Source organism: Conger conger, chromosome 8 (genome assembly GCF_963514075.1).
Source record: "Conger conger chromosome 8, fConCon1.1, whole genome shotgun sequence".
In the NCBI taxonomy this organism is placed as follows: domain Eukaryota; kingdom Metazoa; phylum Chordata; class Actinopteri; order Anguilliformes; family Congridae; genus Conger; species Conger conger.
The window spans coordinates 59,605,397-59,619,631 of NC_083767.1; positions in this window are offsets into that span (position 1 = coordinate 59,605,397).

Consider the following 14,235-nt stretch of genomic DNA (forward strand, 5'->3'; position numbering starts at 1 on the left):
AACCTCTTGACCACGTCTGCATGCTTTTATGCATTTAGTTACTGCCACAGGAAGTGCAGGATTTTAAGCATGCCGACTTTAAAAAGATGCAATACAATTTAGGTAGACTGGGCGTAAGTTCTGGAGTGCAGGACTGTGATTGAAAGGTGGGACAGGTTCAAAAGGGTTATACTTGATGCGCAGTGTAAATTCATTCTAAATGACCATCATCTTCATCAGGGCATTTCTGTGATTCATGAAGCACCTGAGGCACAGTTCTCCACCGATGAACAATAAGGCAAGAGACCCAAAGGGAACCCAACATTGCGCATGAAAGTGCATGCTTTCTTTAACACTTCTCTAATGTAATTTTTCATTTAGTCACTGCATATCACTTTCACGTATAAATTAGTTATCCTCTTGATTACAGGAAATGATTTCACACAGAGGTCTACTGTATTCCTCAATTGTCTGAATTAAGAACTGCCTTTTTTTTTAAGGGAGTTTTTTTAAGACGAACAAAAGAGGTATTAGTCGACTGGATGGAGTGATGTCACAGCAGTTAATAGGTGGCAGTGATATAACGCTGCAGAATAGGGCAGAGTTCTCTTAATAAAACAAACAGTAGTGGCCCTGTTCCTTGGGCCAGGCGCTGCTGGAACAGCACGTTCTGTTACCGCCGGCAACGCGCTCCGGTCCCCGCGCCCGCACAGATGCTCGATCGCTCCCGCCGCTCCGTCAGCCGGTCACATGTCCGTCTGCCGCGCGGCGCTCAGGAGCTCCTCCGGCGAGCGGCGGTCAGAGAAGACCGCGGGCGTGAACCGAGACTCTGTGAGCCGCGGGGGGAACCGGGGGAAGGTAAACTTTTAATGAATCTCACAGTGCAACGTTAGTGTCTTACATTCGTGTTTAATGCGCCAGGAGTCTGCGTCTTCCATCCGAGGGGATCTCTCTCTATCTCTCTTTCTGTGTCTCTCTCTGTCTCTTTCTCTGTGTCTCTCTCTCTCTCCCTCTCTATTGCTTCCTCTCTCTCCCTCCCTCTCCATCTCTCTCCCTCCCTCTCTCTCTCTCTCCATATCTCTCCCTCCCTCTCTCTCTCCATCTCCCTCTCTCTCTCTCTCCCTCTCTCTCTCCGTCTCCCTCACTCTCTCCCTCTCTCTCCCTCCCTCTCTCTCTCTCTCCCTCTCTCTCTCTCTCCATCTCTCTCTCTCTCCATCTCTCTCCTTCCCTCTCTCTCTCTCCATCTCTCTCCTTCCCTCTCTCTCTCTCTCCCTCTCTCCCTCTCTCTCTCTCTCTCTCTCTCCCAGCTCATTCCAGTAGTGTCCAGCGGGATAGCTTGGATTGTTCCAATCCTCCTGGTTTTCCAGATGGCGATATAAAGAGATGGAGGTAAAAATTTTAATCATCCGAACAAAAACTCCCCCTAAAACTTTAAGAGAATGGCCTTTTGGGGGTGAGGAGGCAGACACATTTGGGGACACATTAGTGTGGGTGGGGGTTGTGGGGTTAGAGAGGGGAAGTCAGACCTTAAATAAAGAGCATGTAACAGTATGTCTTGGAGGGAATTACATCCTGAGATTAATCATAAACAGAGAAGGCCAGAAGTGAGCTGAATGAAAGATACCCCTTTCTTACATGAACAGGTGCTTTTCCACCTTATGGATTCATCCAGAAGAAAAGAGAGACAATTACTTTGTGAGAAATTATTCACATAACCAATTGAATAAAAAAAATTATAATAATAATAAGGCAATCATGGGACTTGACTTGAAAACAGGAGGATAGGATTGTTATTGCATGATATGGTTTATTCGCCTTGATATAGATTTTTTTCTGTCAAGCATTCAATGACAGTAAAACTGAGTTTGCCCATTTACAGCAGAATCTACCGTGCGCCTGACAGTAACCCACAACACATGGCCTGCTATCAATATCGTTTATGAATGAAATTTTACGATGCGTGTGCAAATCGATTTCCGCACTCCCACCAGAAACACCTTGGCAAATGTATGAACTATGACAATATGGCTCAAGTTATCATTCCTGCAAAGGGCAAGATCATAGCTTTCCTCTCCCACCTGAAGAGACTGAACCTACACCAGCCTTCCCAAACACACAGGCACAGGAGTGAGTGATATCACGTACTACAGTGCATGCATTAGGCTGATTCCCCATATGGCTGTATGACTATTGAGAAAAAAAGAATAAAAAGATACCGTCCCTGATTCCTTGACCCATATCCAGACTTTCACAGTCTGCACATGTCTGAAACCTGTTTCAGCAATTCCTCACTACACAGACTTAATTATGACCTCCCTTCCTCCCTCTTTCTCTCCCTCTCTCTTCTGCATTCTCTCTTTCTTTAGCTCTCTCCATCTTTCTCTTCCTCATTCTCTCTTTGTCCCTCTCTTTTTGTGTTTTCTCTTTTTTTAGCTCTTTCTCTCCCTCTCTTTTTGCATTCTCTCTCTCTTTAGCCCTCTCTCTCTTTCTCTCTCTCTCTTTTTGCATTCTCTCTTTCTTTAGCCCTCTCTCTCTTTCTCTCCCTCTCTTTTTGCTTCCTCTCTCTCTTCAGCTTTCTCTCTCTCCCTCTCTCTTTGCTTCCTCTCTTTCTTCGGCCCTCTCTCTCTCTTTCTATCCCTCTCTTTTTGCTTCCTCTCTCTCTTCAGCCCTCTCTCTCTTTCTATCCCTCTCTCATTTCTTCCTCTCTCTCTCCAGCCCTCTCTCTCTCTCTCTCTCTCTCTCTCTCCGGTGCCGTGCACAGGAGCTGCTGTTACTGCGGCGGGGCTGAACTCCCCCTGACCCCGCGGCTGCTGTCCTCTCCTCTGGCGGGTGTCTGTGGCCTGAGAGCTGACAGCAGGTTTGGCTCCGCCGCGGTTCACCCGCGCGTTACCTCTGCACCCGCCGACCGTGAAAATGCAAAAAACGCACACGGAAAAGAACAAAAAAAAAAAAACCCTAAAAAAGACAAACGTCCAGGAGAGCCAGAATAACTGCGGCCCCTGCTGTCGGAACGCAGGGTTTTCCAACACCATCGCAGACGTACAGGCAGACGTACACAGGGCAGACGTACACAGGGCAGACGTACACAGGGCAGATGTGCAGGCAGACGTACACAGGGCAGACGTACACAGGGCAGACGTACACAGGGCAGATGTGCAGGCAGACGTACACAGGGCAGACGTAGGGCTCGTGTACACAGGGCAGACATAGGGCTCCTATATAACTTTTCTATATGAAATAAAATGACATCTTTGCCTGCAGGTAAGTGGACTGACTTCACCCTTATGATACAGCATCTCCCACAGTCTTGCCTTCACCTAATCTTGGCAACAAAAAAAAAAGACACAAAAAACAGAGGTGGAAGCATAGTTGTTTTTCAATGGTCCAGTCATTCTTCAATTCAGAACTGTTTTGGCATTTTTTCCCCTCCCAAGAAGTTTTGCGATAATTATTAATCTCTGGTTCTCGTTCCGTGCATGCTTTGTGTTCCCCTTTACGATGGCAAACTACATAATAATACAATTAACCGGGCTCTTAAATATGTTTTGCGAGCATACACATGTGTATTTACTCGTTTACACAAACAAACAATGGAATTTTGAATGGTGAAATGGAAAAAAGGCTGTATAATTTTACGAGTGCAATCATGGGATTTTTGATGCGTTGAGTCACCTTAATTTTCTCGCTCTCTCTCACACACTTTCAAAATGACGTTGTTCTCACGCTATTTAATCTGTGTGGTATGAAAGCAGGCCTGGATTGGTGTGACCCGATCAATCTGTTTCCCCTTTGTCCTGATTGGCTGGTTTATGACAGTTGTCTCTGCTGGGAAGTTGGGGTAAGGTGTATTTAAGCAGGTCTGGCTCCAGCCTCGAGGGGGGGGTGTGTGTGCAGGAGATGACTGTGGCCCTCTTTGGCACCCCCTCCAGGTGCATGGTGCTCTAGGTGACTGCCTACAGCCTGTTGCTAATGAGCTTAAGGACCTAGCAGGGTTTCGGACAGAACCGACACAGTCCAAACACATTTCCACTGGTTTCATGCGAACAGTCCCAGCTCCAATCCGACGCTCGGCTCGAACCGAAACCAGTCCTGTTTCCGTGTGGGATGAAAAGAAAACCTGATGGAGACCAGAACCGGTACCACTCTGAGAGAGCGCAGAACCAGGTGTGGTCCAGCACAAGGCCAGAACAGAACTAGCGCTCTTCCAATACGAAGGCAGGAGTTTTTTCCACAAGGGAGACATTTTTAAAGGGTAATTTCCCCCCCCCCCCCCCCCCTAATTTTTTTGGCCCCCCCCCTCCTGTAAAGGAACGCTGGGCACAGCAGGACGGCATGCAGACACGAAGGTCTCCTCAGGGGGGGGGGCGGGCGCCAGGTCCCCCCCCACCCCCTCTCAGGCCTGCCCATTCCCTGCAGTCCGCTCCCCGATGTGGGCTTCCAGCACACAGACACCTGGGCGTCTTCCACAGAAAACATACAGCCCTCTAAACAAGCTGTTACTTTACCTACCACAGAGAGAGAGAGAGAGAGAGAGAGAGAGAGGGAGAGAGGGAGAGAGAGAATGAAAGAGAGACCGACAGAGAATGAGAGAGACAGAGAGAGAGAATGAAAGAGAGATCGACAGAGAATGAGAGACAGAGAGAGAATGAAAGAGAGAGAGAGAGAGAATGAAAGACAGACCGACAGAGAATGAGAGAGACAGAGAGAGAATTAAAGAGAGAGAGACACAGAGAGAGAGAATGAAAGAGAGAGACAAAGAGAGAGAGAGTGAGAGAGAGAGATTCACACTGCTGGCTGGTTGGTGTTCTCACAGCTGAAATCTCAGACAGTCGATCGATTTGAACTAGTCTCTCTAATTTTCTCTCCCTCGCTCCCTCGGTGCGCCTCTCTTTGTGACTGCAGGGTGCGTGTTTAACGCTCCCTGTTTGTCCCTGTTCATGCACGGCTCAGCTCAGAACAATGCAGGTCATTGTTCAGGGGAATTTTCCCTCCTGAGGGCTCCTGCCTCACCAGTTAATTTTGTTTCATTCGTTGGTTCTGCCCACAGTGCAGTCCCAGAAGTCAGCGGGACGCTAAATCGTGATAAGCGCTGGTATTGTTTTACGTTTGCATCCGTTTTTTTTTATTGTTCCAGAGAAATTTCATAATTGAAGCATATAAAATTAAACATGCATCCATCCATATTAGTATGGATGTATTCGTATGGCTGCATGAGTGTATGCATACATATACGTGAGCACACACACACACACACACACACACACACATACATACATACACACATCTCAGCTCCTTATGCAAGTGGGTGGAAAGCTAGGCAGATCATAAAGCAAACATTTATAGAGGGCTGCTTCTGAAAAAAAGAAAAAAAGAAGGTGTTTTATTAGTTAGCTATTGTGCAGGTGGAGTTCAATTGCTGGTACTTCAATATATAAATTGCCATGAACCTTAAACCCGTTACAAATGGATTTTTAATCTTTAAACATGGCTCACCCTTCCCTATCCAAACAGATTAATGATAGAATGCAGTGCAAACTTTTCTCTGGGGTTGGTAGTTAACCTTGGGGTTAGGAAACAACATTTTTAACTGCAGGGGTACAGGAGAGGCTTCCATTTGGAGTTTCCATTTCTGAAGTACTTGCTGAATTAGCACACTCAATTACTACAATAATATACATCTGTATGGTATATACAGTATGGCTAATATAACCCCCTTGGATAATGGAATTTGCTAAGGTAATAAACAAGAATTGGCAGGGTACCAAGCAAGTGTACTGAGTTTGAGGGATGCTTAATAAAGCAGAATAAACCTTAATGCTAATCTGGAGTTTGATTTTTCAAAAAAGCATGCAGCATTACAAACAGGGTTTTCCAGATGAAACATTGCCCATGGCCAGGCAACATTAGTCACGTGAACGTGCACAGCGTCTGTTCTGTTCACAGGCTGTACGACTGTTTTTAAGTACACGTTGGAAGCTGTGTTTAAGCCGTCCCTGTTTATGGATTTGTACGGGTTCCACGTTGTACATTGACAAAATTCTTTCATCAAGTCATAACGTGCTGCTCCTTGTCTACCTTTTCTGTGATGTACGATCTCCCACGGGAACGCAATCCGGATTCACCACACTCTCACTCAAGCAATATTTCATTTTATTCTACTCCCTCCATCTGATTTTTGCCAAACATCGTTTTTTAAGTCCCAGTTCTTTGTGCCCTTCCCATAAAAATTATTTTAAATAAATCTTTCTGAAAAAGAAAAAAAGAAAAAAAAATAGAAAATACAGAGAAAAGAAAATCAAACAACTGGCATCATGCATCATTTTATGATATAATATCCTACCGACTTTAAAAGTCCCACTGAGCTTTTTGGTTCATTTCCAGTCCCCTAATGAGGTTTGATATTTTACAGTATTTCCAGATCCTTTACACCACCTATAAAACTGGGGAAAAGAGTGGATATATTTCTTTTGTAAAAAGTCAAAACAAAGTTATATATTTTTATGGCAGTGATTATTGTATTTCATAAAATAAATTAATTTGCTGGCGTATTAAATGTGCCCTTAAGTCCGCCTCTCCTCACATTCTGATAATAAATGTGCTTTGTTTGCTAATATTATTAAATTAAATATAAAAATAAATAAAGGCTCAACGTAAGAGTGAACAAAAGCCAAGAAAGAAAGGAAATTCAATTTCTAGAAATATTCAGTCAAATCAATAGGAGCTAATGCAGGAAATCCATGCGAAATAAAAAACTATAACCGTAACATATTAATTAATTAATATGGCAATTAGGCAACACAAGGAACATGCACAGTTTTTTTTAAGTGATATAGGGGATTTTTTTTTTTTACTTTTCATCATAAAATATATAATTGTAGCCATTATCCAATAGTTTCCTTGGCATGGCTCAGGAAGATATATATTCTTTTACTCTCAAAATAAATAGATGTTTTTTTTGATTTTTGATTTTTTTTGTGTGAAACCTATGAGATCATGACATTTGTTAATTTCTTGTACAGGGTACCACCCTTGGCCACGCCCCCTTTCACATTTCCACATTACCCAATGGGTTTTTCTACACCGTGTGACGCACATTCATTTATCTCACTCTCCTGTCACCAATAAACAGCGATGCCAAAAACATCACAGCAGAGTCAAGCGCGGTCTTTTCTCCTGGTGGAGAAGGTCCCTCCGGCTTCTCCTGAGTGCTCCGGTTTTGGCTGATGGCTCTCGTGTCTTTGGATCGCCTGGCATGGTCACTGGAAAGGCCCGCAGTAGTTCTTAGTGTTACTGTACAGAGGAGAGCCAGTGTTTTGCAGCCGTGCGCTCCAAACGTGGGTTGGGACATGAGAAGGGATCTTGACGGGATGTGTAAAAAAATTAATTTTGTAGAATATACAATACATTGTCCATGAACATTCACATTAAATGAATTAAAGCATTGTGCTCATCAATGTGCAGGGGTTTAGTGCTAATGCAGGTGCAGTTGTCTTGACACAATGTTAACCGTTACCTCCGGCCACCTAGTGCTAGCCCCGCAGCCAGGATTGGATGATGGACTAATCACATATCCAGAATGTTATGTTACGTTATTTAACGCGTCTTATGTTTTGCATGCATCTACATGTATTTCGTATCTAATTTGCCACCATGTTATTGCTGTAAAAAAACGTCATGTCTGCTGCTGCCCTGTTCGTGGGAGCGGGTTAAAAATGTTGCCGTTCCATATACTCATACCACCAGTATGTCGAGATGTAGTCCTTGTGCGTATGCCACCTAGACAAATCATGGATCATAGCAAACGACTTCGATATAAAGATATACTTAGGTAGATATATAAACAGGTGTTAGTGACCTGGCTAGCTAACGGTAATCCTCTCAGGCTTATGTTAGCCAGGGGAGGCTGATGTCAGCGTCAGGGCTGATCAGTTTAATTTCCTGTCATTTGAGGCTTTCAGCAAATGCAAACATTTAACTTAGAACATAGTTTTTTGTTGTAGTATATAGTATAGTATAGTATAGTATAATATAGCAGAGAAAAAAGTACAAGAAATACGAAGAGCGGAGAGAAGTAATGACACAGTTGGGAGGAGGAGTCAGTGGTTACCGGATGAAAAAAAGTATATTTTCCTGTGGTTATATAAATATCTTCGTAATACAGTATCTGCTCTTTTTTTCAGGCCTGCAACTTGACCTTGGAAAATAGCTCTGATGAAGGATTTTACCTTCAAAATCTGCCAACTTTGAGGTTTGGTTTGATAAATTTGCTAAGAGCATTGCTGTCATAAACTCATTATTTTCGTTTAATCACGCAAAAATATTCGTTGGATGCATGCGATGGTCACCAGCACTTCTTCTCAAATGTGATTCAAATACCCCAACGTGAGCATCTCAAAATAGACGCAATAAGTCAAACAAGCCAGCTAGTATCTGCCACCAAATATTTAATTTAATAATTTCTGTAATATGAAGCGGGAACATGTTGTACTGTCAAGCGAAGCACTTTTCAGCGGACCGACGAAACATTGAGAAACAGCCATTACAGATGTTTCAAATGAACTGGAGTCTCGGGAGAAACCACGGATCAATATGAGATCTGTGCTTGTCATAGTTCCGAGAACGCGGTCCAAGCTGAATCACGGCTGCAGCGCTTCGCCGATGGAAATGTAATTCCTGTTCACTAATTGCCGGGGCACAACGAACCGCTAAGAACTCTTTCAAATGCTGTGACTTGCGGTGAGTCAGAGCTCGCTGATCACTGGCGCTACACTGCCGCGGTTCCCAAGCCAATGCAGTCGCCTGTGACTCAGAAAGCCCTGAGCCGTGCATCACTTTAACTTCCCCAGAGTGGCTGGCATTAAGGTTTATAATGAAATGCGTGTAAGAACAAATGCGTACAGTCCGTGTTTGCCTTTCTGTTGAGCAGCATCGCCTCGTGCGCGCAATGTGGTACGTCACTATGGCAAACATGTAGAAATGTGGCAGGAATCTTTTTTTTTAAAATAATACCAATAAGGATCAAAAAGATATGCATACTGCATATGCTAAGTACAGAAGGGATTGTGTAGAGAACATCGAGCACAACAGTGACAAAGCATCAAGCTGAAGAACACAATAAGTGTTCAACTGTAACAGATTTTAGCATTATACATACTAAGTAAATGGTAAGCGGACTACGTTTATATAGCTTTTATCCAAAGTGCCTAACAATTGATGTTTTCTCATTCATCCATTCACACACACACACACACACACACACACACACACACTCTCTCTCTCTCTCTCTCTCTCTCTCTCTCTCTCTCTCTCTCTCTCTCTCTCTCTCTCTCTCTCTCACACACACACACACACACACACACACACCAACGGCGATAGGCTGCCATGCAAGGCACCAATCAACTCGTCGGGAGCAATTGTGGGCCAAAAACAGTTGTAGATCATCACAGTGCATCACAGCCATCTATGAGATATAGCATAACAACAGGATAAAATGTGTATTTGATGAAACAGCAAAGTCATCAGGCACTTCAGGTCCATCTACCCTAGATCCCAAGATGAAACAAATGAGAACAAAGTGCCAGATTCAATAAAAAATAAAAAAACAGTTTTCTCTGGCTTTCAGATTTCAGACTCACGCCCTTCATCAATAAAGACCCAACAGGAGCGGGGAGAGGTGTGGTGGTCTATCCCGGGCTGTTTTTCAGCAAAAACGCCGGTCCGTCTGTCAGCTGGCATCGCCTAACCGCTGTCATGTTCCCTCCCCGTGCCCACCGCTCTCTTCGTACGTTATTGTGTTACATACGCCGCGCAACTTGGACCCATTACAATATACCACCTAGCCCATTTACACAGCTGTGCCCGTTTATTTGTCCTGGAACGCACAGGACACACGCTCTTAGCGCCGGGCTGGGCCTGGGGGTGGCAGAATCGGCACTTTTCTTTTTTTTTCCTGAGGAGTTGAACTCTTGCTCGCGGGTGAATTTAACGATTTAACGCCCTAACGATTTGCGGTGTGGTCTGGTCTGTAGCCTATTGCCATCAAAGTTGTCTATTAACTCGTCTCTAAATCTCTAATGTCCGAGGGGATGGTATCACAACCTTGCTCAGGAGTGAGTGCAGGACTCTTTTTGTCTTCAAACCGTCGTTAAGGCTGGTCGTGTGCCTAAAACAGGGGAAGGGTTTGTTATCGCTTGTCTGAAAATGTATAAGCATTTAAATAACGGGTTGAAGGTCAAAGAACACGTGTCTGAACGGCCGCAGCGGAGCCAGCCCTCCAAGCGGCGTGTTTATGTTTTTCTTCTCCCGTGCCTTCATATCGGCGCTGTCGGCGAAAAGTTGGGCACAAAGTTTGTCCCCTCCAAGTATCCCACCCCACACCACCCCACCCCTCCCCTCCCCTCCCCACCCCTCCCCTCCTCGCCCCAAAGTCTCACTGTATTTTCCATAAGTGAATCCCGAGGGGTTAACACCCTCTGGTTGTGGAATATGCCAATTTAATTTAGACCCCTGAAGCATGGCAGGAGGCCAGCGTGTGGTGCCGGGCGCAGAGGAGGGTCATAACCGCTGTCATTAGGATGACGGTTAGCTGGGAGGTGGAGTTCAGCGCTTTAATGAGATCAGTGTGTGAGTGTGCGTGCGTGCGTGTGTGTGTGTGTGTGTGTGTGTGTGTGTGCGTGTGCTTAATTCGGCCAACCCTTTATTAATACATTATTACAGCGAGGCCCTTTTTTATCACCGTGTCGTAATATTTGCATTACAGGGCAGACGCATAAAGATTACTGTGGCACTGGGTAGGAAAAGGCCTCCTGTTTTTCCATTGAGTTTGGTTCTGATTATCCCAAATGATCAGAAAGGTTGGAGAGGTAAGTACAAGGCATACTTATACGGTCTTTTTGTACTTAACTGTTTTTGTAGTTGAAACCCTTTAATTTTCCATTCTAGCCCTCCACTAACAGAGCTATACCATTCATTTATTTTTTTCCATATCGTGCTCCCAAATGTTGGGTGCCCTGCAGCGACTGTGGACCCAGTCCATCATGCGTCCCTCAAGATGGGTGAATTGAGCCCCTTTTAGTCAAGCTAATGTCTGTTAGTCACAGCCAAACCTCTGCAAATTGTAATTATTATATACATCTATAATTAATCCACAGCTCACATATCTTGCTGCATGTGGTGCACTTCTGATAGAAATTATAATATAGTTAAAGAAATATATAACTATATACACTATTGTATTTGCTGAAAATAACCATTAATATACTTACATGCCAGAGAAATAGTGTGTGTGTGTGTGTGTGTGTGTGTGTGTGTGTGTGTGTGTGTGTGTGTGTGTGTGTGTGTGTGTGTGTGTGTGCGCGTGTGTGCACGCGCGTGTGGAAAATGAATTGACTGAACTTTGAACTACCCAATCACAACCACAAATTTCTCTTCCTAGCATCATTCTTAATGTCTGCGTGGGTAAATCTTTCTTGTTTTATTTATGTTTTGTTTTGGTATTCCTGCCCGTAATTCATGCGCTCTGAAGCCAGCTAAAACACAGAGATGTCCAACTGCATGTCTCATTGGTGTACCTCAGACCAGACAGAAATAATCTCAGCAGAATGAATACAGACTGAGCTCCACTGAGCCAGTGAACACCTATTTGGCTGGGGCTAGTGAGACCAGCCAAGATGACAGATGAGGGGGGTGGTTTGGGGTGAACTTTATTTTAGGGGAATGGAAGGATTGACAATCCCCATCTTTACATAATATTGTGTATTTACACATAATCTGTGGGCAAACTAAAAAAAAATGTAAGCAACAGAGGTTATGGATAGTGCTAGGGTTAAGATGTAACATTAACAATATTAATTGAGCATAGAGACACAAAATCGTTTTGTAAGCGTGCATCTGAGTGCCTCAGATTTGGTTGGGGAAAGAGAACATACTGTTAACTTCAACCGCTAGGGGTGAGTGTTCAGATTTCGGAAAACAGAGGTCAGAACATTCGGTCACCGGTCGTCGAATTAGTGTGAGACCAGACTGCACACACGTGCGCACGCACACACACACACTCACACACACACAGACACACAGACACACACACACACACTCTTACACACACACACACACACACACACATTCATGTTTCCAGATGAGAGCCTTCAGTCTCTTACAGACTGTTCAGTAGCTGACTTTGGATAGCCCACCACAATCCTTATGTGTTGTGGCTTTGGAGATTGGCTCTTGTGTAATTTCAGCTGTAAACATTTAAGATGGCCAGCTCTCAGATCCTTCTGCTCCCCTACAGTATTTAATTTGTAATATAAAATACAGTCTACATTTACAAAGTTTGTTGATGTTGATATACTATATTTTTGACAACCACCTTAAATCTCACAAAAAAAAAATGTTTTTCTTGGTGAGGTAAGTTTCTGGTTTAAAAATGAATGCATTTTTCCATAGATGTACTCAATAAAATTCAATTCATAATCTTTCACATATGGCCTTTCATCTGTCCTATAGTAGTATCTGTGGTGGAGACAATGTCCAAAGCAATGCAGCTGAAATGAAATATAGATAAAAATGTGAAATGGTGTTCAAACCACTTAACTTGAATGTACTATTAAACATGTGTTATGAATTAATATTAGTATTACTTCATGCTATTGTGCCATACTATTTTTTGTGGTTCAACGCTAAGTCTATAAAAACAAAACGCTACTGTGCTCAAAATTGATTGAGAGTGTAATCACAGAATAAAGTAATAATCAAGGGGAAAAAGGTTCCACACACCAAAAGACCGACTTAAATTCACATTTGTGATCACTTTTTAATTGAGGACTAATCACAGATGTTTCAGCATAGAGCTTTCTTCATGAAATGTCTGCGATTAGACCGCATCTTTTTTCTGTGCAGAGACAACTTTTTTCCTTTATCAAAGACTAGAAAAAGTATGCTAGGTAGCTGGAAATGTGTAGAATACCCTGGATTTTGCCTCTGGAAGAGCTGGATTCTGCCACTAGACGAGGACCAAAGCAAACAGAAAAAAAACGAAATGATTGTAAAATGCAGCCTGTGTCTGCCAAGGAGAAAGGTTTTGTTGTTATCACAATAAATCACACGAAACTTGGACCAGAGCGTGCGCATAAACGCTGCTTTGTTTTTGATTCCACTTATAAAGGTTAAACCACAGGAGACTCCAGTACATTAGTGCAGGGGAGATATTACAACATGGGAGGTAGAGGCTTAACACTTATGGGTATTGCTTTTAAATTGCCAACATGACTTTAAAGCTTAAAAAAGACACAATTGCTTTTATAGCCAAAGAAAAGTGATTAATTAGCCCCAAAAATGAAGTATCCTGCAGAAAGGACAGCGAGGTAAGGGAATTGCCGTTTAAAAAAGAGTAGGCTATGTTTTTTCCACATTTCAATTTTAGGGCCAAAACATGTGGAAAATATTGCTTATATGCCTTTTCCTGTGAAGCATCATTAGGCCTGCTTATTTGACAGTTGATAAGTACAGTTTTCAGTAGTTTTATGTGCAGGACTTTTTTACTCAAATTGAAATTATTAAATGTACCATTTTATTTTTGAATGTTTGATAGAAACATGTCTACTATTAAATAATAACCCTTTTCTCAATAATAGCGCTGCTTTTCTTTATTTTACGTTTCAGAATAACAGTTAATGTCTTATAACAGGCCTTATTTCCCAATGGCACAAATGCCAATTTGTCCATTATTTTGAAAGAGCTTTTTCAAAATAATGGGAGACTTTTCACAGACGTCAATCAATGACCTTGGGGAAGCCAGTACGGAGAGGAAAGATTTTAGAGAGGATAGGCCAGTAGTATGTCATACAAGATATAATCTATAATATATATACATATATTATATGATATATAACATATATATATCATCTATCATATATATATAAAATCTATGTGTAGATTAAGGCCTTAAATGAACAGAGTATAGTATCATTTCTAAGAATGCTGCGGCCCTAACATCAAAGTCTGAGATACCTCAATCTAGGCCTGTGATCTATGGGCCCGGCCTCCTGCAGAGTTGTCACCAGAGACTCCAAAATACATTAGTACTCATGGGGTGTCAGGGCCCTGCCAGGAGTGTGTCTTTCCACGCCTTAAGATTGAATGCAAGCCGTAACACTCAGCATATGGTACAATGTAAATGTGTAATAACATGCAAGTCAACATCGATGATAATGAGGCGGGCCTGTAGCGTAGTGGTTAAGGTAAATGACTGGGACACAC